Raw genomic sequence first — 22,938 nt, 5'->3', positions numbered from 1 at the left:
GCTTGTCTATCAGCCACCAGAACCATTGTTTACCTGAATAAACCTAATACCCTGGTTCCTAGTGAGTAGGGTTCCCCTGTCCTAAGCTGTGGCCTTCCACTCTGGGTCTCAGATGGAGGCTCAGCGAGGACTCCGGGCCTGGAGACTGTCTGTGCTTCCAGGCGTTGGATGCCATGTTGTCGCAAGGATGGTGCTATGAAAAGTGCTGCATCACTGGTTTTCCCCAACAGTGTGGCTCTTTTCACGAATGAGTCCCTGATTCTGCATTTCCACTTCCCCTGGGGCTCTGGCTGTTGGAGGGCTTGGTGGGGTTGTTTACCTGTGCTAGACTTAGCCCTGGCTGATCCATTCAGAATTCCATTGTTTTTATTTTATTTTTCATTAAGGGTGTATTTATCGGCTATTTTTGCCTATAGAGGCTGAAAAGTGAAGTTGGTCTGTCTAGCGTGATTTTTTTTGCAGCTAATTGGCTTCTCGTCACTTTTCTCTTGCTAACATCAAATCTTTTATTGCCTTGACGCTATTGTTAGCTGCAGTTTTCACCGCGACTAGCTGATACTATCGACATGTAGTGACGTATTGTAAATACCTTGATAACAGAGGGATAGTGTTTGGTGATAGGTCACGTTAAAAAAATTGCCGCAATAATTTGTCAGCGGCAGTTCTTGTAAATATACCCCTTTGTTCTTACATATCTGGTGTATGTTCTGTGCCATATGAAACTAAGGGCCTGATTTAGATCTTGGAGAAGGGTTGCATCACAGTGGTGACAGATATCCCATCCGCCAAAATATAAATCCCGTAGGATATAATGGGATATATATTTCCCGGGTGGGTCTGCAATTGTAGGTCACTATTCTAGTTGTTTCATCTCCTAGAGGTATAAAATCACATGCTGCACAGGCGCGCCGAATGCGCACACAAGGCAAGCCCGTCTGCGCCCGTCAATGCACGGAATGCGCCATGGGCCAACACTCCAATGACCAGCTGACAGCACACTTAACAAAGTTAATTACTGTAAAACACCCCTTTGGAGTTTATGACAAGGATAATCTCCCTCGTAGCTGTAAATATACCAGTTCTCTCCTACGCCTAACACTGAGTCTGTTTCTTCCTTAAGATCCTCACCTAGAGCAAGCAACCCCCCAAAGTTCCAACTAAGACTCGATCCTGTATCTTGCTAAATACTAGATTCTTGATCAAACAAAAATGTGTTTGAGAACTTCATACAAACATTTAGGCCGGATCTTGCTTTTCTAACATAAACCTGGGCTAATAAACTTACGATCATGACTGGTCATGGCCATTCCAGCAGGATATGAATTAGTGTCCGTAGACGGGGAAGGAAAACGGGGAGGCAGTATTGCGGTTATTTACTGCACCAACTTTGCAGTCACCTTCGGTCCTATTAAGCACTTAGGCATAGAAGCATTGATGGTCAATTTTAAATTCAGTAACAGGAACACCTTTTCAAGTTTACTATTGATAGAGCGTGCAGGGACCTGTAGTGTAGTTCCTATTATCCCAATAGGCTCTGCGCATTGGAATAATACCTTCAATAGTATAGGCCTAGACCAGACGTTAACTAGGTCTACTACTGTCGATATTAGACTTAAAGTTTTGGGTTTGCCAGCTAGCTCAGAGTTCACTAGAAACTTTCTCGAATAGGCAAGGAGGAGTTGAACCTCCCTGGATAGACAAGAAGGGATTTAGTTTCTGACAACCATAGAACATGACAACTTTGCTCTCAAGAGTGTATCTCGAGAGTCGTGTGAACAAAAGGCAATTTATTTTACTCAGTCAGTACGTGCATTCTTAGTCTCATCAGATTGTAGAGAAAAGGAAGAGACGGGCGTGTTCAATAAAAGATGTTATTTATTGATCAGTCTCTTTCCTCATACAAGAGAAATAGATCGATATTATTGCAATACTTATGGTTAAGTAAAGTGCATACATTAAAAGCAGAAGTATAAAATAATACTGTAAAAACATTGATATGGTTTCTAAGCCATATGAAGGTTTAAAATGAATAAGATATATTACATACACATATACATTTGACTACTCGTACTCAACTGGTGTTTCTAACTACGCCTACCCCGTGTACCTGACCTAAGTCTAATGCGTGGGCGGGAATAGAAAGTTACAGTTTAAGTTAAGTTTGTTTTGCCAAGTGACTGACTAAAGAATTCTCTGTGAGGGGTTATTCAGTTCTGTACCTGGAATCTAGGATGGATGAGGGATGGTATCTCTCATCTTCTGGCCTCGATATTCCAGGCTGCCTGCGAGGGCTACCCGGAAGCGCCGGAGCTGGATTTCTCGGCAGGAGAATAGACAGCTTCTCGTTCTCAGCACGTCAGGAAGGCGGGGCTGCGCCAGCGGGGTCTGCTCTGCTCTGGGCTTCGGCAAGTCTGGCTGCTCCGATCTCGTCACCACCGCGTGTGTTTGCATAGGGCAATATCGGTAATATTTATACCTTTAAGGTGCCGAGATTGACGTAAGGATGGACATAGATACGTCAATAAGGATGTCATACGACCAGTTCGTTAGCACATTCTTTTTCTGAAGTTCTCGGTGAAATCAAAACAATGGCTGCAGGGTTTTTCCCAGGTTGTCATAGGTTTGATTTGTTTTGAGAACTCCGTATGCCTTATGAGGGGCTGGAGGAATATCGCTTGTCTAATTAGATGGCAAGCGTTATGACCTAATCAGATAACACGTTCCTGTGCCGTAGTGTGGCTTTATCAGATAACGGTTCCTGCATCATGGGGGTTTTCTGCCTCATGGGATGGCTGCTAGTTAACTTGTTAGTTTGTTAACCAGAATAGGGTCAGGAATAGGGGGATCGATACAGAACCTATAGGAATACATCACACCCACTCCACGCTAACTATGGACATATTTACTAATCTATGCATAGTAAAACATACGGTAGAGTATCGTGTATACCTTACCACCCCAAAATACATAAATGCATTTTGAAATTATCAAATATCCGGAAAAAAAAGCATTTACATGTATTGTATGCACTCAAGCTGTGAAATAATGCTAAAGTAATCACGCATTTGTATACATTATTGCTAAATGGTATATGAGAATTTACACATGAAATGGCTCTTAATACAGAAAAAAGTTCGAGACCATTCCATCACAGAATAAAATAATTATGAACATACCAGCGGGCAGCTAATGTCTATAAGCTATCTAAAAAGTAGAAATCTTAGTTCTCTAAGAATAGTTCTTACTTTAAGCAGAAGATAGTGTCCCGAAAAATATGCAAAAATATTTTGGGGCTGCCGAAAAAATTGCTGTCCGTGAACTGGAGGGAAAAATGTTCATGGTATTTTGCTTTTCTAGTTGAAGGCCAAATTCAATGAACGCCGTGTACGAGCTTGCTCAAAAGTCTCTATTTCTGCTCTGGTGAGAACATCATATCATTTAGACTCTCGAAAAAGTTGTCAACAGCTTCCTGGGAGAGTTCCACTAACTCGGAAATAGGTGTAACCATGCATTCGTGCGCATGATTGTCTCCATTGACATTCTGATTTGGATTGCTGACAGAAGGTCGTACCTGATCGATGCTGCTTTCATTTTGAACTTCACTACCCCTTAATCGTAGTGGTGAAGCTTCCACGAATGCCGTCATCAGGATTGGTAGCCGTTGAGGGCAGCACAAAGCATGAGCCTTTGTTGGACTCAACAATGTTTCTGCATCCATTGGCGCATCCGATTGTAGCGTCAGACAGGTGTCTAACACGCATTCTTCTCCGCATAGCAGGCACCTTAATACAGGTAAAACACATCGATGCCACATTGGTCGAAATGAAAGAAACCAAGTCATGTTCAGGTCTCTAAGCCGGGATAGTCCCAGGATTTTTGATATCCGGTCCCGGTATCCAATGGCTAGGATCGTTTCTTCCCTTGTCGCAGGTGTTTTGTCTGTGACATGGTTTGCCATAACGAAATATAAGGACCAAGAATAGGATTCCTGCAATTAGTCCTAAAATGAGGGGAAGTCCGCCAAAAATCGAATGGACGAAATCTGGAAAAATACCCAGTATGGCTTTGAATGGTGTTAATGCCATAGAAAATACTGTCTTAAATACTTTTGAGACTCCACTGGTATCAGAAATATTTAAGATTTCATTCAGGATTTCTGCGAAATGTATGGGGGAATTAGTCGATAACAATGAATGTATCTCTGCAGTCGTCCTTGCGACTAGGAGATCATACGTTTCTTTTGATGACGTGAGCCTTGTCGGCGTCTGAAGAAGCACTGTTTTCATTCTTCTTAAAGTATCTATTCGAATAGAAGTAATTTTCAAGTTGGGCCATGCCCTTGCCTCCCTGTCTGGAAAGGAGCTGGGGAACAATAAGCGTCCACAGCGCTTGACCTTCGCCGTCGTAGTTACGAGATAAGGAGTCCCGGGCATAAGACTACAGCATCTGCGGTCCACAATTAGAATGTAACTCCCATTATAGAGTCTTTGAAAGAATGGTTCTATCTCTGTAGCAGGTGTGCCTAGCTGGTGACATGAAAGGTTATTTGAGTTCCCTTCACTAGCTCCATGCAAACTAATTCCGTTACACAGAAGTGTACCGCTTAGTGACATCGCACAATTATTGCCACTAAGAAACACTTTCTGTCCTTTATTACTGACACATGCATGTGAATAGGGCAGGTTCCATGTTGTTTTAATGTACCCTTTTCCCAATTTTTCGTACATGCCAGCCTGTATATATTTTTGGCAGTATTGAAACCTGAAGGTTGATAATGGAATATTAATTATCCCATGTATTATCCATTCACTGACAGGTCGTTCTGACATTGTCACTGGTAATCTTTCGAGTTTCTCAATGCTCAGGATTGTATAATCAGCACCCTTCTGGGCCATACTGATTTGTTTATCAGTAAGGTTAAAGATATTGAAAAGTGACGTTGTGTTGATTAAACGCCAAGGCACATAGCCTGAACGCAGATTTTGTAACGTCCAGCCAAGCTGTACAATAGAACGCAATTGAGACTGACCGTGTTGTAACAACAGTAAGTCTTGCGATATTATGTCGATTGCTGAAGACACAATGCTGTCCAGAGAAAAAATTCTGGAGGACAGAGTCATTAACCCATTGTCCACTACAGAAAGTGATTTTTCCAAATTAATACGGTCAATTTCCCGTATCCTTTCTGCTGTCTCAATTTGAGTAACCTTCCAGGCCTCATTGTATGCTGCATATACAGAGGCTGCTATGAAACGCTTTTGACGCTGTTTGCGTGGTCCCATAGTGAAATCACGCAAGTCAGCACCATCAGTAAGTAAAGTTAGGTGTTGCTTAATTTCTGCCAGTGTGGAAGTTTGTAGCCATTGAAGGCATAATTTGCCCACACTGTAGGTGGTTATTATCCCTGGGTGATGTCTTTGGGGATATCTAGGGTCTGGCCTGGTCATTTTGAACCCCTGTGTTTTGTTCAGGAATCTGTCTTGACAGTTATTAGTATCTGTGGGCCAGATCAACCACTGTTTCCAATCTGGATGTGTTCTGTTTTGGTTTAATACATAATTTACGTCTATCTCCTCATCTGTAGAGCTATTGCTGTTCATTGTTGGTTTTGGAATAGACGGTTTATTTAAATCTTTGATTTTGGCTAAGCCAAGACAGGTAGTTTGTTGAACAGTGTCATTTAAAAATATAATTTGTTCTGGGATCATGCAGGCTCTAAACAAATATTCTATACCCTGTACTTGCCATTCTTTTGTGCCCCAAACACTTTTCAATTCAACATTTTTGTCCCAATAATCAAACCCAAAAGTATTCATTTGTTCAAAGAATGAGTCTGAATATATCAATTTTGTGTTGGTTATCATGGTCTTTGTCCCTGTCTTATTTGACAATTTGAAATAAAATGTTTCAGCATTACTTATGTTAAAACCTGAAAAGTATGAATATTTGTCATAAACGGTTCTTGAGCTTCCTTTTGGAGGGGTTGCACAATGTTCCCATTGATTATAATTTAAAACATTTCTAGGTTGTGCAGATCTATGTAAAAAATGGTTACCATAGTGGTTGTAGCAATACATACTATCATAATTTGCAGAACCCTGCAAATAATCATGTTTGGTAAATTTAGCAGACATCACTAAGTCAGACATCATATTGTTTATACTTTCAAAGTCCCAATCATCAGCAAATGTGCTTGGTTTTACGAAGTCACTCAATGAGATTTTAATTTGGTGTGGATATTTCAGGATTTCAACCGGACCATAGATTTTGTAGTCAGTGTTGTCCCATGCTACCCCACCCGGTATAGGATTGGCTGTGAAGTTGACTGAAGAAAGTTCTCTTTTCTCGACGTGTGAAGATGTGTGTGGTTTGAGGATCAAGTTGATTTTCTGACTTGCTGTGTCCATTTTAGCATATTTTCCCTCAATGAAGCGTCCCAAAGTTAGTATCATGATGAGCCAAAGTATGAGGATAAATGCACCAAAACCCACCCAAAATTCAATCCATGGAGAAATCAGATATGTTTCTTTCAGCTGTTTCAAAAGTTCTTTAGCTTTATCTTTACAGGTTTTTGATGATGGCTGTGTTTTTGATTCAGTGAAGCCTTCGGAGGAATCATCGAAGTTTATGAAGTAGCCGGATGCGGTTCTGTCAATTGTTCCAATTGCTTCAGGATTACTGTTTCTTGCATAGTCGTTTGTTACTTCATTATAGGTTGGTGTGTCTCTGCTAAATGTTTTTATTTGGGTGTTCAGAGGTCTAAGTTCCATTGCATTGTTGCATAGTCCTTGTCGTTGTTCTGTAGGCGTTTCGAATGTGATTAGCCTCTTTGTTAGGACCTCTGTACTGGTAGCGAACCTTGGTGTTCTGCTACTTATGGGGAGTCCACTTGGCCTAGTATTTGTTATCGGCCACATGATTGTGGTTTTACCAGGTCGATGGATACAACTCGGTTCTCCTTTTTACCAGCAAGCGGCGGTAGTACAACTGATCTTGTCCCGTTGACAGACAAGACAGGAACTGCTTTTCTGTAAGAAGGCCCAAATTCCTTCTTTACCGCGATCTTTTCTCTGACTAGATCCCCGACTTTTGGAACCCAGACAGGTCTTGCTGGGACAGGTGGTGGTTCTTCAGTGGTTGTTGGCTGCTGTTTCAACTTTATGTTGCTCAGGTCTTTTCTTGTTTCGTTTAAGTCCTGTAAAATAGCCAAACGATCTTTGATATCAAAGCTTTTTTCCTTTACCACTGAAGTCTGACTGTCAAGGTCAGAGATTAACATCCTAGTTCCAAATAATAATTCGTACGGACTGAATCCCTTCAGAGAATTTCTTGGCAGGTTATTTAGACTACGTTGGACACTTATTAGATGTCTGACCCACCCAGCTCCCGAACCTAATATCCTTTCCGTTATAGATTGCTTTATGCCTTGGTTTTTTCTTTACACCATCCCGTATCCCTCAGGAAGGAAGTGAGAAGATTCCCGCTGTGCTATGCTCATTTGGCCATGTTTCCCCTCAGGCTGGAGGGCCAGAGTGAAAACAATGGTCAAACGTAGCATGCTCTTAGCGTATATGCCATTTAGACTCGCAAATCTTTGTATAACAGTCCAGACGTCAGCCGAGGGCTCGTGATCTACATTATAAGTGGAAACTAGCCTGTATATGTTAATCGCAAGCCTTGCTTTTTACTGTTGATTTTTTCTGGAGTGAAACGACACGGTATTACACCGTTTCTCTCACCACTGCGATTCCTGTTGCAGTTGGGGCACTTTTTTACAAACATGATGTGATGCAGGCTCATGCCTGGCCACCAGTACCTTGATTGTAATTCTTCCAGAGAATCTTTTAGTTTGAGGTGTCTGAGACCCTCGCCCATATGTGCGTCTGCGATTAACAAGTTTCTCCTGTCCATGTTTGGAATCACTCTATCCCCCACTCCAGGGATTCGAGCAAAAGGGACGGAGTTTGCATCGATTATGTATGTATAATTGAGTGGATAGTTGATCGGTAGCGCTGAGCAGTCACCTTTTGATGACGTTTTTACTGCCAGCACTGTTTCACCGTCAATATACTTCACTGTACGCTTTTTTCGAACTACGGAAGCCGATTTAGTTGCTACCGCTTTGGCTGTCTCAGCCAATGAATTCCCTGCAACGTGAACGCCATCACGCTGATCACTCAGTGAGTGTGTCACGTGAGTCTTTGGTAGTTCTTTTTGTAAAAGAGCTATTTGTTCCCAAAGCAGTTTTTGCTTTATTGTTGCACCTGTGTCATCTTTGTAACCGTTTTGAATCCATGTCTGCAAATCATTGTTATATGATTTGACGCAGTAATATGAATCGGACACTATAAGTGTCGGGAATTCGCGATCCGCATTATCTAGCGCCATTTTCAATGCTATTATTTCAGTCTGTTGTTCTGAATTAGTTTCTACTGAGTGTGTTTTTGTTAATAGAGGTCTTAGTTTACCTCCGCGCCACACTTCTTTTGTAATCTCACATGTTGGGTTGTATGCTTGTTCTCCCCAAACGGAGGGTTGAGCATGTCCGTCTGTATAGATTACACAAGCGTATTGTCGTAAGGGCAGAATGTCGATTGGCAGAGGGAATGTTCTATCATATTCTAGATTTTTTAAATCCTTTAGTTCTGGATCAAAGTAGTAGTATACTTTGTCCGTTGTAATTGAATTCACCCATTGTATCCATTCCGGATCCAATATTGTTGTTGGTAAATTACACGGTGTTGTTAATGCCTCAAAGGCTGATTCTGCTGTTCTGACTGTGATACGTCTACCGTCAGCTTGATCTTTTTCTCTAGCTATTGCGGTTTGAACTGCATGAACAATTTTTTCTTTAATGCTGAATTTCTGTTCAGCTTCTGTGTACAAGTGTGATTTGAATGCAATTGGTACCTTTTCTCCCTCATTAGAGGTCAGGTATGTGAATCCGCATCTTCCTGGGATGACTCGAATCACAAGATTGCGTGTGTTATCACGTGTTTCTAATTTTGTTTTAATTAGCATGTCTGTTTGTAAGGATCTCAGAATTTCTGTGTGTATTTGAGTCCAATTGGTTCTTTTAAAATCTGGTTTTATTAGATCATAAAGGGGTTTGACCCTTTCTGCGTAATTTGCAATGTATGTTCTTCCGAAATTTAGGAAGCCTAGAATTGACTGTAGGTTTTTTAGTGTTCTAGGTGCTTGGAGTACGGCACATTTCTCTAGAAAATTGTCAGCCAGGCTTTTGCCTTCACTTGATAATTCATATCCTAAGAACAGGACTGTCAGATGGGCAATTCTGGATTTTTTAAAGTTGAATTTGTAACCCTCTGCTGCGAACCCAAGTATTATGGTGTTCACTCTCTTCAAGTGAGTCTCCAAGTCATCATCTGTTAAGTATATGTCGTCGACATACGATAATGCTTCGTCGTCATATGTTTGTAGTAATTCTGTTACTCTCGCTGAGAATACTCCCGGGCTGTTCTTGTACCCCTGGGCTAACCGACAGAATTGTTTTTGATTGCCATTTATTGAGAACGCAGACAAATATCTGCTCTCTGGTGCTATGTTTTGACAAAAGAATCTATTAGAGATGTCTAATGTTGTTTTGTATTTTTTGCGCACTATGTTATTCATTAGTGCAGCACTATGCGAGTTTTGTACTGCAAAAGTTTTGCAACATGAGTTAAGGTGTCGGTAATCCAAAAGTAGACGATATGAATTGTCTGGTTTGGAGACCGGAAACAAAGGGTTGTTCATTTGTGAGGTGCAAGTTTCAATCACCCCCTGGTATTCTAGCTGATCTAGGATTTCTTTTACCTGTTTTTTAGCTTCTTGCTTAATTGGGTACTGTCTCTGTGCAGTAGGTTGTGATTTTAACTGGATTTTGTGAGGAGGAGAGTCCTCATCCCATCCTACGTGATTTTTATATAAAGCAGGAGCTAGCGCTACTGCGCACTTTCTAGCAAGTGTGTATTTTTTATGAATTGGGATGTGATTTGAGAAGGCAGGCATAATTATTTCTTCGCCATGAGGGCAATCCCTGACAAACTCTGGTGGCCAGTCTTTTTCAGCTAGAAGGATGTCATAGCCCTTGGAGAGATTATCCCAAAATAGTCCCCTTATTTTTCTAGTCTTCTCCCCCTCTATACGTAAAGTTATTTCATATATTTTGTGAGGTTTGCTAACTCTGGTGTCTGCAGTTTCCACTTGAAGATATTCATTCGTGTCCACTGTCTCCAGATGATTCATAAGGACTTTGCGAGCTATGCTCACTTCTGCTGCGCTGTCTAGCATTGTCTGAGCCCATTCTCCGTTTTTCAGTTGTGTCCTCAGTATTCTCGGCATTGTTAACTACCTTGATACTGGCTACCTTCTTTTTTGGAAATTGTAATTTCTTTTTTAGCTGAGCAGGTTCCTTGTCTTTGGACTTGGCGTGCTCTTCTCTTTGTTCTGATCGTCCTCTTCTTTCCGATTTCTGCGAGGAAGTCTGAAAAGATTGAGAGGGACGTGTATCAATGTCTTGATATCTATCAGGCTTCTTTATATTATCCCTATTTCTAAGGTTATATCTTTTCCCAGAGGGGTCACTCTGGGGTGACCTGTGTCTTTGGTTCGGAGATTTTTCTCTTCGCCTAGGAGAACTTCCTCTGGACTGGAATTTCTTTTCTTTAGGATTGGATTGTTTGTTTCCATCCCAGCTCTTTTTTTGTGATGTTGAATTATTATTAAAAAATATTTTTTCAGGACTTTCAATCAGTTGTGGTTTTACTGGTATTCCACCTAAACTATCTCTACCTAGTTCCTCATAGGATTTTTCTATGATTCTGGCAATTTCAGCTGGTTGGTCTGCTATATCTGTCTCTTTTAGCCTCTGGCGGATCGCCACGTTTGCTGCTTCTCCCTTTATGTTGGCTAATAATATAGCCGAGACCTGCTTGAAGTCTTTTAGTAATTTCATACCAAGAGTTAAAGCGGGTTCTGGACCATATTCGTCTTGAATTTGTTTTAGCACATCTGGTATTACCGAAATGGATGGAACACCGTGCGTTTTTGTGTAGATGGAAGCAAAGACTGTACCCCAAGTGTCACAGTCCTCAATGTGTGGTGCGATTCCCATTGGAAGACAGATAGTCAGAATCCTGTGTTTTTCTAACGGGGTCGTGTCTGGAAACACAGCCTCTATTTGGGTGATTTTTTGTGCTAACCAGAATGGTATTTGTTCCCGTTTAGCTGGTACTTTACCTAGGCAGGATTGTATGTTTAGTGGTGTAATTTTATTTGTGTTCCCCTGGTGAGGGGTCAGCTGTGGAATTTTAATTGCTGGCTAAATTGTTGAAGTCCGCATCACATATTGGACTAATTGTCTATGTATCTTTATTAATTGTTTTAGTTGTACTAAAAGATCTGCTGCAGGCATTCTTTCGAACTCTGGATGTGGTGTGTATCCGGCTAGGACCGGCCACGTTGCTCCTGGTCTACCTAAAGGACCGAGCCTGGTGATGTGATTATTGTGTTTTAGGACGCCATTAAATAAGAGCAGGTGCTCTTGAAATTTAAGTGGTACTTCCACCTCCTCGAAAGGAGTGTACTCATTAGGAGGTTCCTCTGTTTTGTTATAGTGGAAGACCTTTGTTACAGCGTTTGCTGCTGGAAAGTGTATCCATGAATAGAACACCTCTGTCTGCCGATATTCGTGTGCCTCAATTACGAATATGACTGTACCACCTCTAGGTGTCAGTCCATTTTCTATAAGTTTTAAGGTTATAGATTTCCTTTTGATGACCGGGATGGGTATTATATCCTGGTCTGCTTCTTGCAGTGCAGTATCAGCTGCTGCGAGTTCAGTTGCTAATCTAACTGCCTCTCTTTCATCATCACTGTCTACCATTTTACCGACAGGATGGTTACTTTGTTTGTTTGCAGATCAGGTTTCTTATGGAAACAAAGATTAGATGCACAATATTTTGGAACGGTTTATCCTTCAACGTTGACTAAACCAAGTACCATACATAGGAGTTTCCTCCTGCGAGGTTTGGCGGATATTACCTTTCACCCACTCCAGACGTCTTTGGAGTATTATGGGAAAAGGGGTCTGAGTGAGAAAGCACGACTGAGTTTCTCTAAATGTCTTACGTTAGTTTTATCGCCCTTCCAAACGCGTTGGGCGCCATGTAGTGTAGTTCCTATTATCCCAATAGGCTCTGCGCATTGGAATAATACCTTCAATAGTATAGGCCTAGACCAGACGTTAACTAGGTCTACTACTGTCGATATTAGACTTAAAGTTTTGGGTTTGCCAGCTAGCTCAGAGTTCACTAGAAACTTTCTCGAATAGGCAAGGAGGAGTTGAACCTCCCTGGATAGACAAGAAGGGATTTAGTTTCTGACAACCATAGAACATGACAACTTTGCTCTCCCCTAATCAAGAGTGTATCTCGAGAGTCGTGTGAACAAAAGGCAATTTATTTTACTCAGTCAGTACGTGCATTCTTAGTCTCATCAGATTGTAGAGAAAAGGAAGAGACGGGCGTGTTCAATAAAAGATGTTATTTATTGATCAGTCTCTTTTCTCATACAAGAGAAATGGATCGATATTATTGCAATACTTATGGTTAAGTAAAGTGCATACATTAAAAGCAGAAGTATAAAATAATACTGTAAAAACATTGATATGGTTTCTAAGCCATATGAAGGTTTAAAATGAATAAGATATATTACATACACATATACATTTGACTACTCGTACTCAACTGGTGTTTCTAACTACGCCTACCCCGTGTACCTGACCTAAGTCTAATGCGTGGGCGGGAATAGAAAGTTACAGTTTAAGTTAAGTTTGTTTTGCCAAGTGACTGACTAAAGAATTCTCTGTGAGGGGTTATTCAGTTCTGTACCTGGAATCTAGGATGGATGAGGGATGGTATCTCTCGTCTTCTGGCCTCGATATTCCAGGCTGCCTGCGAGGGCTACCCGGAAGCGCCGGAGCTGGATTTCTCGGCAGGAGAATAGACAGCTTCTCGTTCTCAGCGCGTCAGGAAGGCGGGGCTGCGCCAGCGGGGTCTGCTCTGGGCTTCGGCAAGTCTGGCTGCTCCAATCTCGTCACCACCGCGTGTGTTTGCATAGGGCAATATCGGTAATATTTATACCTTTAAGGTGCCGAGATTGACGTAAGGATGGACATAGATACGTCAATAAGGATGTCATACGACCAGGTCGTTAGCACATTCTTTTGCTGAAGTTCTCGGTGAAATCAAAACAATGGCCGCAGGGTTTTTCCCAGGTTGTCATAGGTTTGATTTGTTTTGAGAACTCCGTATGCCTTATCAGGGGCTGGAGGAATATCGCTTGTCTAATTAGATGGCAAGCGTTATGACCTAATCAGATAACACGTTCCTGTGCCGTAGTGTGGCTTTATCAGATAACTGTTCCTGCATCATGGGGGTTTTCTGCCTCATGGGATGGCTGCTAGTTAACTTGTTAGTTTGTTAACCAGAATAGGGTCAGGAATAGGGGGATCGATACAGAACCTATAGGAATACATCACAGACCAACTAGCTCAGTTTTACCATACTCACCTTGGGCCCATACAACATTCACACATTGAACTAGTAGTCCTGTCTAACCAATTTACTAATTTAATCACTATCAGTTTGCCCAGAGGTCTGATTTAGGATTCATACCTGTAGACCATGACTTACCAATCCTTGTCACCTTACTATAGGTCCTGTGGATCAGAGAGTTAGCATAAACAGGTAATATTTAAACACATTTACTTTTCTTATTCTAACCACAGACTCGGGGAAAGTTAAAATCTTTATCTATGATAGATTTTCTGAGTCAAATGGAAAAAGGGCTACATCTCGTGACCATAAATTTTCCAAGCAAAACTATAATCAGCAGGACATTAAGGGCCAGATGTAGCAAAATCAGAAATACCGACTCTTAATTACCAAATTTTACCGATTCGGTAATTAAGAGTAGGTATTTCTAATGTAGTTACAAATTCGGTAAATTTTACCGATTCGCTAAAAGTCGGTATTTACCGATTCGGTAAATACCGAATCGGTATTTGATATTGAATCCTATGGGCCTTGAAGCCCATAGGATTCAATATCAAATACCGATTCGGTATTTACCGAATCGGTAAATACCGAATTTTGCAAGGGTGCAGGGGGTGTCACTTTGACACCCTCTGGCACCCCTGTTTTAGGCTTGTGTGCCATGTGGCACACATACATGCCCTAAGGGCACAGATGTGCATGTACACCTGAATCGGTATTTTACCATGCAATTGTATTGCATGGTAAAATACCGATTTTTAAAGCCCTGTGTCAATGTGAAACTTGGCACCTACATACCAAAAATGCATTTTCGGTAATTTTACCGACCGGTATATTTACCGATTCGGTAACATATACAGAATCGGAAATTTTACCGATTCTGTAATTTTACCGAATCGGTAAAATTACCGAATCACCGAAAATGCCTGTTTTTTATTCCCCTACATCTCCATGGCCATTTACCGGTCGGTAACGGCCGAATTCGGCCATTACCGGCCGGTAAATGGCCCAAATCTCCCACCTACATCTGGCCCTAAGTTTGTAAGAAAATCACAGTAACCCCTTTAGACATAGGTACCTGGGAAGGGTAAGAAAGGGAAATAGCACAAGGACATCTCACATTGATTATATTTACCTAGAATGGTGCAATGACTAATCCTGGCCATGGGGCGGGGGCGGGGGCAAAATATGAACCAGGACCAGGCTCCCGACTACTCAGGTGCCTACGGGAAAAGAAAGGTGCAGATCAGGACAGGTGACCTCAGCTAAGTGCAACACCAGCATCACACCCCGCTCTCTAGGAAAGCCAATTAGTACCCCGATTGGGTAATCGATTCTTCTCACAGAGTGCTCCGCCAGCACCTCTGCTCTCGATCGACCATTGAGTGCATTGGGTCAGTGACAGGTCAGCTATTCGGACAAGTCGGATAATTTCTCTATCTGAGCCTTCCTTTGTTATACCCTTTTCCAGGGCAATGTACCACCACTAAATGTTGCAAATCTATGTGTTCCTCTTCAGTGATTGGTTGGAAAGACGAGGAGAGGTCATCACACCATGCTAAGATGATGTAATTTCAATTTGATTCATATTGATTGAATGCCCACCCACAACATACTTTTCCCATGATTTTAATCCGCCCAACAACATTGGTACACATTTTGAATACATTGTATTTGGTAGCTTCCTTTCTAGCGGTCAGATGAGCAGGTTCCCAGGCACATCGTGGGTAAGAAGTGCGTTGGCAGGGGTTCAATGCCAGTGCTTCGCAAATTCAGAGTCAGAGTACGCATGTGCAGAGTCATCCAAGATGGAAGTCAGGTCCAAAGTACGAGCTAGTGGCAAAGTCAAAAAGAAACATATTAGAATACAGAAATAAATGAATGCACTGTATACCACTTATCTTTACTCTATTCCCATTACTTTATTTTAACTTGTGAGTTAATGATTAAGCAGAACAAGCAAGTTTGGTACAAGCTGCAGCATAAGCATTATCATGTGAAATTTAAAGTAGCCATTTCTGGCACTAGTGCGAAGAAGCAAAGTTTTCCCACCAAGCATAGAGGTATGTCATACCACATGAGTGTGGCAGACGCATACGCAGAAGGTTTCCTGTGTTTTCGGCGGCCATTTTAATGCGTTAGAGTTACTGTTAGTAAAACCACATTGAAAAGCTTCCCATGGATGCTAGAATTGTTGTGAAATGTAAATATTAGTAAACAAAACGTGTTAGTTAATATATTACAAGTTATTTAGAGAGGGCTGAATACAAGCAAGTTTCGTAATATGTGAATCCTTGCTCTATCACTATTATACCGCCCGCCAGGGCCTACGGATCAATTTACACAATCTGTGCCAACTTTTTGGGAATTGTGTTTTTTTATTTATTTATTTAAAAGTATTTATAGAGCGCGAACAAGATCCTTGCGGATAACAGAGCGCTTTACAATGAACAGAGATGATTATAACAAGTGAATGACAAAACACAGTATAGAGAATAAGCAAAGGATAAATAAAATAAAATAAAACAGAAAGAATCGTAAAAATACCAAAGCAAGGGATCATAGATCCAAGAACATATACAGCGAGTCTCGGATGAAAAAAGGTACAGAGCCGGGAAGAGTAGTCAAGTACATTTTTCCATGAGAATCGCTTTTACTTCCTTTTTGAAAGATACGAAAGAAGAATTCAATCGGGTTTCAGGGGGAAGAGTATTCCAAATCCTAGGCGCCATCCCAGAGAAGGTTCGTCTATATGTTTTTTTTATTGAATCTTTGAGGTTTCAGAAGCAGGTTATCTGCACTCCTAGAAGACCTTGAGCCACCAGAGATCGTCAATTTCTGTGCGAGATAAATGGGTGCCTTGTGGTGTAAGCCTTATGTGTCATGCAAGCAAATTTTAGCTGAATTCTTGCTTCAAACAGGAGCCAATTCAGGGATTTTAGGTCAGGGGATATGTGGGAACTTCTTTTCGAGCCGGTGATGAGTCTTGCTGTGGAGTTTATTGATGCTCTAAGGGGAGCTGTCGTTGTTTGCTCCCTTTGTAGCGTTGCTGACGTGTTTCTGCATGATGAGATTGCTGTCCTGAGTTAATCTCAGCAACAATAGTTGGTTGCACGTTAAGTGCAGTGAGATGTAGGATTAGGTTAGGGATTTTTGCGGGGGGGGGCTATAAGGATGAATTCAGTCTTTAGAGAGTTCAGTTTGAGATGATTTTCTGCCAACCAAGTTTGTGTGTTCATGAGTGTGAAGTTAAGCTGTTTAATGTCTTCTAAGGTGTTAATCTTAAGATACAGTTGTGTATCATCAGAGTACATATGATATTGCACGTTAGTCGCTTGAAGAATTTCGGTGAGTGGCTCCATGAACAAGTTAAACAATGTCGGGGAAAGTGGGGATCCTTGTGGGACTCCCAGCCTTACTGGAACAGGGTTGGAAAGGGTGTTGGTAATCTTGAATTGTTGTGTTCGGTTATGAAGAAAGGAGGTAAACCAGTTGAACACAGATCCTGAGAGACCCATCCTCAGTCTGAGCAGGTCCAGCAAACTCTTGTGTTTGACCATTGTGGCAGTTTGGGTGGGGATAGGCAAGAGGCGAGTCCTAGTTGGGTTCAAACTGGGTTTTATTGTTTGAAACAGTCTGTCAGTACAGGTGGGACGCACAAACAAAGGTCGCGGGGACCGGCTTCTTTCTCGCCGAGGCTTGATGGTTCCGTCGGGGTCCCGGCGTCGAGTCGGGCTCCTCCTTCCAGGCACTGCGGGCTCCGTCTCGTCCCAGGCTCCACCGAGGGGGGAAACAGAAAACAGAGGAGGGATGAGAAGTCTGTCTGTGTCTCCAGACAGCACAAAAGGGAAAGGGAGTGAGGGAAAACTGGGTGCTTTACTCCTGCTACGATCAGTGAGGGGAGTGCAGGGGGTCACGTTATACTATGGGCCAGCCGGTCGTCCTTTCCCCAACCTCAACCACCCCGTGACCCGACCCCGTACCTCTGTTAGCCACGCCCCTCCGGGGGAGTGGCTGGGCGGATCGTGGGTCCGGTGCCCTCCTGGGATCGTGGGGGTTGCCTGTCTCAGCAGCCCGTCTGGCTCTCTGTAGTGTGGGTCCTCCTCCTCTCCGCTGCTCGGTGCTCCCCCGGCCGCTCTTCCTTCGTTCTCTTGCTCGGCGGTTTCCTCTTCAGCCGTCGGGGTCCGGGCTGTGTAAGATGTCCCGGCGGATCCGTCGAGCTCCTCTGCACTCGCTCTTCCAGACAATCCGCGATTCCGATATACTCCTCTCCTCTCCGTCTCTTCTTCTCCCCTCTCCGCACTCCACTCGAATCCTCTGCTCCACGCCGCTCCTCCGCTCTGCACCTCTCTGACCGCTCCTCCGGTGTATAGACACACCTGGTCCTGGTTTCGTGCTTCATTTAAAGGGAAGCTCAGTCCCGCCTCCTCATCACCTGCGCTGGGCCAGTTCAAGGGGCCGTATTCCAGGTCCTCCTCGTCACAGCTATACTGGACCGCCCCCGGGGCCCAATTCGTGGAGTCGGCCACCTGCGAAGAGAAGAGGGGGGGGTCACAGAGTTTAGGCACACTCCGGGGTGTAAGGGGGAGCGGCCCCTCGGCCCGGTTACAACCATATTAAAAGCTGAGGATAAGTCCAGCAGGATGAGTAGGCATGAGCCGTTCTGGTCCAGGATTCGAAGTGCATCATCAACAATGTGAGTCATGGCTGATTCCGTGCTGTGCCCTGCTCTGAAGCCTGATTGGTGGTTGTCCAGGAGGTTGAAGTGAGCGATATGTTTTGTTAGTTGGTGGTGTACACATTTTTCAAGCAGTTTGGCTAGGGTAGGGATATTGGATATAGGACGATAGTTGTTAAGATTAGTGCGGTCCGCTGTTGGAATCTTAAGGATGGGTGAGACTTCGCCGACTTTGAGGGAATCTGGAATGCAACCTTGTGGGCGTGAACTGTTGATGATTTTGGTCCATAGCGGGAGCAGCCATGGGGTAACGTCTTTAACAGCGTTAGCAGGGAGCGGGTCGATGAGGTGGTTAGAGGGTTTCAAGGCATTTAGAATCTTATCCAAAGCCTCTTCCGAGTAGGTGTCAAAGGACGACTAGGCGGCATTGTTCTTTGGGACACACTTTGAAGGGATTTGGTGTGTAGTAGTTGGTGGTGACGAGGGGGTTTGTGAATGTGACACAGAATAAAGTAGTCGGTCCTTTAAGAGATCGTTCTCGATGTTGAGGGTCTTCTGAGTGAAGAAGGTGGAGAATTGTTCACAGTTGGGTTGGGATTGGGCAGCGTCTTGTGACCGTTGAGGGGCGTCCTTAGATTGAGTTTTGATTAGCTCAAATAGTTTTTGGGGCAATTTCTAGCTTGGTCTAGTTGGTGTTTGAAAAAGTCTGCTTTGGTGCGCGGAATCTTCTTGTAATAGGCGTTTCTTGTTTTCCTTAGTAATTTGAGGTGAATAGTCGACAGACTGATCTCCAATTGCGTTCAGCAACTCTGAGAGAGCGTCTGTCTTCGTTGGGTAGGCTATTGTACCAAGGTTTTGAGTATTTAGTGGAGACTCTCGTTAGTTGAAGAGGGGCAACCTCATTGATTATTGTGGTCATCGAGTTAAGGTAGTGGTTGGTGAGATCGTGCACGTCTGTGGTGCCAGCAGGATGCAATAGAAGGTTGTAGCTTGAGAAAGGTAGTGTGTTTGTGTTGAGTTGTTTCAAGTCTCTTTTCCAGATTTTTGGTATCGTGGACTGAACTGGGTTAAATTTGACTGTTTCCTTGATAATGAAGGTAATGATATGGTGTTCAGAGCAGTCGCAGGGTTGTATCGATTCCATTTAAATGATGTCAGTGTTGGAGAATATAAGATCCAGGGTTGAACCATTCTTATGTGTAGGGCCATTGCAGGTTTGGCTCAGGGCTAGATCATCCAGGATGCTTCTAAGGCATTTGACAATTGTGTCTGTGTTGTCATTCCAGTGGAGATTGAAATTGCTGAGGATTATTTGGTTGTTTTGCATACCGTTGTTAGTTGAAATCACATCCATGAGTTGTTCCGAGAAAATGAGATTGTCACCTGGTGGATGATAGATGATGTGCAGTGAACACGCTTGTTTGCCGTTGCTGCTAAGGTCTAGGCAGAAGTATTCGCAGGACGTGAGGACCGGGGATGTGGTTCTATTTACAGTGATGTCACTACGATGATTACAGGCTATACCTCCACCTATCTTACCTATTCTGTCTAATCTGATGATGTCATAGTTCGGGGGAACTAGAATGTCCATCAGTGGTGTGGAGGAATCAGTTAGCCAGGTTTCAGTTAACAATAGCAGGTCTTGTTCTTGTGAAAGGATGAGCTCAGCTATGTCAGCAGCATGTCTGGAAGCCGATCCACAGTTTAGGAGTGTGCATTTGAGCCGGGGAGTAAGGAGGGCACAGGAGGGGTCTTGGGTGAGATGAACGTTTGAAAGGTTGCTCTCGACGATCCCTCTATTATTGTGTCTGACCACTCTGAGTGGGTTAGGGTGGAGAGTGGCGATTGTCAATTGAGTTGCGGTAATGTGATTACTGGTAGAGGGTGCGTAGGATTGAAGAAGAGCTAGTATATCGCTCTTGGAGAACGTATTGACACTTCGCTTAGGACGAGAACGTGTATTGAGAAGGGGAACTGAATTCTGAATGGGTGGAGCGAGTTTAGGGGTGTGAGTTAAGTGGTGGGATCAGTAGTTCAGGTTAAATGCTCTTGAGGAAAAATTACGCCCAATTTGATGGATATCTGATCCTTGAGAGATCGGAGTTCCCTTTTTAATCTGGAGTAGAGCCAACATTATTTCCTCAAATTTTAGATCAGGATCAGAAGTGACCGGGGTAGAAGGCTGTGTACTGCATGAGGGGGGCTACAAAGGTGCGGGTAAGGCTAATGTAGGAGGTAGTGTTGTGTGGGAGGGTGGATGAGTGGGGGCTGAAGAGGTCTGAGTTGAGGGGGTGGGTAGTTGTAAGGTGGGTGGGGAGAGGGACGTAGGGAGCGGGGAGTGCTCATCCTGTAGCACATTGTCATCGTGGTAGTGTGAAGACATGACCTGTGTCAGCCTAACACTGCGGAGGGGGTGGATGTTGAGGTGAGAGTACTTATGAAGAGAGTCATTGAAGGGTATAGGTGCAGAGACCAGTGGGATGTTTGGGGGTGTAGGTGGCTGAGAAAGTGGAGTGGCTGGCTGTGATGTAGGAGTAGTGAGGGTAGATGAGAGCATGGGTTGCTCTGAGGGTAATTCGTGGTTGTTAAGTTCCTGTGAGGTCAGGACAAGTGGTAAGGCATGGCTTCGCGTTGGGAGGCGACAAGGGGGTGAGAGCTTGGGTAGAGTGGCATAAGAGTGCAAGGAAGTCGAGACAGGAGGGCTGTTGGTGTTAGGGTGGGGAACATCCTTTACAACGCTACTTTTTCAACGCAGTACCTTTACCACGCAGGTATTACAACGCAAGTCGTTACAACGACTTGCGCTGGGGGGCGCTGTAGGATAGGGAATAGTTTAATTTACTATCCAAAACCTTCCCTACTATCCACGGGGACTGGAGTTGGAATAGTAAATTAAACTATTCCACTATCCAGCGCCCCCCAACGCAAGTCGTTGTAACGACTTGCGTTGTAAAACCTGCGTGGTAAAGGCATGCGTTGAGAAAGCATGCGTTTTTACAACGTACATCTGTTAGGGTGGGGGGTGGCTATCGTCATGTCATGAAAGGGATCAGTAGCCGATGCTGGGACAAGTGCTGTGATGGTTGTGTCGGGAGATCGAGAGTGTTGGGTGTGTTGGGGTGATGAGGGATGTGAAGTTAGGGGGGGTCATCTGGGTGTGGAAAACGTAAGAGTCAGATGCCCAAGGTGGAAGAGAAGGACATGTAGGAAGGGGGTAGAAGAGTTGGGGGTCTAAGATATCAGGATGATAGGGTGAGGAGACTCCCTGTGTGATGGTACTGGAAGGAGATAGAAATTGGGAACCCACATGAGGTTGGGACACTAGGTTTTTTATGGTAGGGAAGATGTTGTCCATTAGAGAAAGATTGCGGTCTGTGGTTTGGATAAGGATAATGCCGTTATTGTAAATGGTGATGGTTGCTGTCGCCTGGAAGAGCTGGGAGAGCGAAATGTTAAAACTAATGCCATACTCTCCCATCACGTGGAGATTTTAATTTCCATCTATATTGCAATGATAATACGGACATCACCCATTTGGTGTATAGCATGGCATATTTTGGCCTGAAACAGATTATCACAGAGCCCTCACACAAGGCCGGCTACACGTTAAACAGTATTTTAACTAACAACCCCAATATTATCTTGGCGAAAGAACTTCTGCTTACCTTGACCAAGCACAAATCCATTTTCTTTAAACTACTACATACGGGGACAGCTATGCCATCCTACAATAGATCGCCTGCAACGAAGACCCGAATGTGGCACACAATTAATAAAGCTGATTTAGAAGAGGCCCTACACAGACATTCCCCTATACTAGGTCTAGATAATCACAATGCTGCAGACAACTTTGATCATTGGGTAAGTTTGGCAATTAATTTCCTTGCCCCAGAGAAAATGACAACACATCATAGGAATCTTCCTACAGTCCCTTATTAATCTGCTGAACTTAGAAGCATAAAGTATAAGTGTAGTCAGATAGAATGTGCCTGGAGGCATGATTACAGTGACACAGTTACAGACTAGTCCTATTGGAATACAAGGCAGCCATCATAACACCGAAGACCAGCTACTTCTCAATGAAAATAGGGGCATCAAAAAACTCCACTAGAGAGCTTTTGAAAACTCTGTCTTAGTTCCAACATGGGAATCAATTTTCACCTGATGCAACCTTTCGCGACAGAGTCACTAATTTCCTCAGGCCAAACAGTCTACAAGGAGCTGGCGGGGCACGTAACAGTCCCAGCCTTAAATGTGTGAAAGGAGCTCACTGACTCCGGGAACACAACTACCATTGAATTGTCCAGCTTTTATGCTCTACCCCTAAAGAGAGTTAATGAGCTATTGTTATCCACTGAATCTGGTTACCTGATCGATCCATGTCCTCCCTCGATGTTACACATGGCATCTCTTTTAATCAGCTTACAACTGACCACACTTTTAAATAATATTCTTGGGATGATGGTCTTCCCTATGTCCCGGAAGAAAGCCTGCATACATCCTATTTAAAAAAAAACTCTTTAAATCCCATAGAGGAGAAAAATTACCAGCCCATATCTTGCCCACCACTCCCTACCAAATTCTTGGAAAGATTCATGAATGAAAATCTGGTGCTATACCTCAGCCGCGTTCGACACCATTAAACATCTGGTGTTAACCCAGAGACTGGAGTCATTTGGAATAAAGGAGACAGCGCCATCC

Source organism: Lissotriton helveticus, chromosome 3_2, assembly GCF_964261635.1.
Source record: "Lissotriton helveticus chromosome 3_2, aLisHel1.1, whole genome shotgun sequence".
Lineage (NCBI taxonomy): Eukaryota > Metazoa > Chordata > Amphibia > Caudata > Salamandridae > Lissotriton > Lissotriton helveticus.
This window is presented reverse-complemented; position numbering follows the sequence as displayed.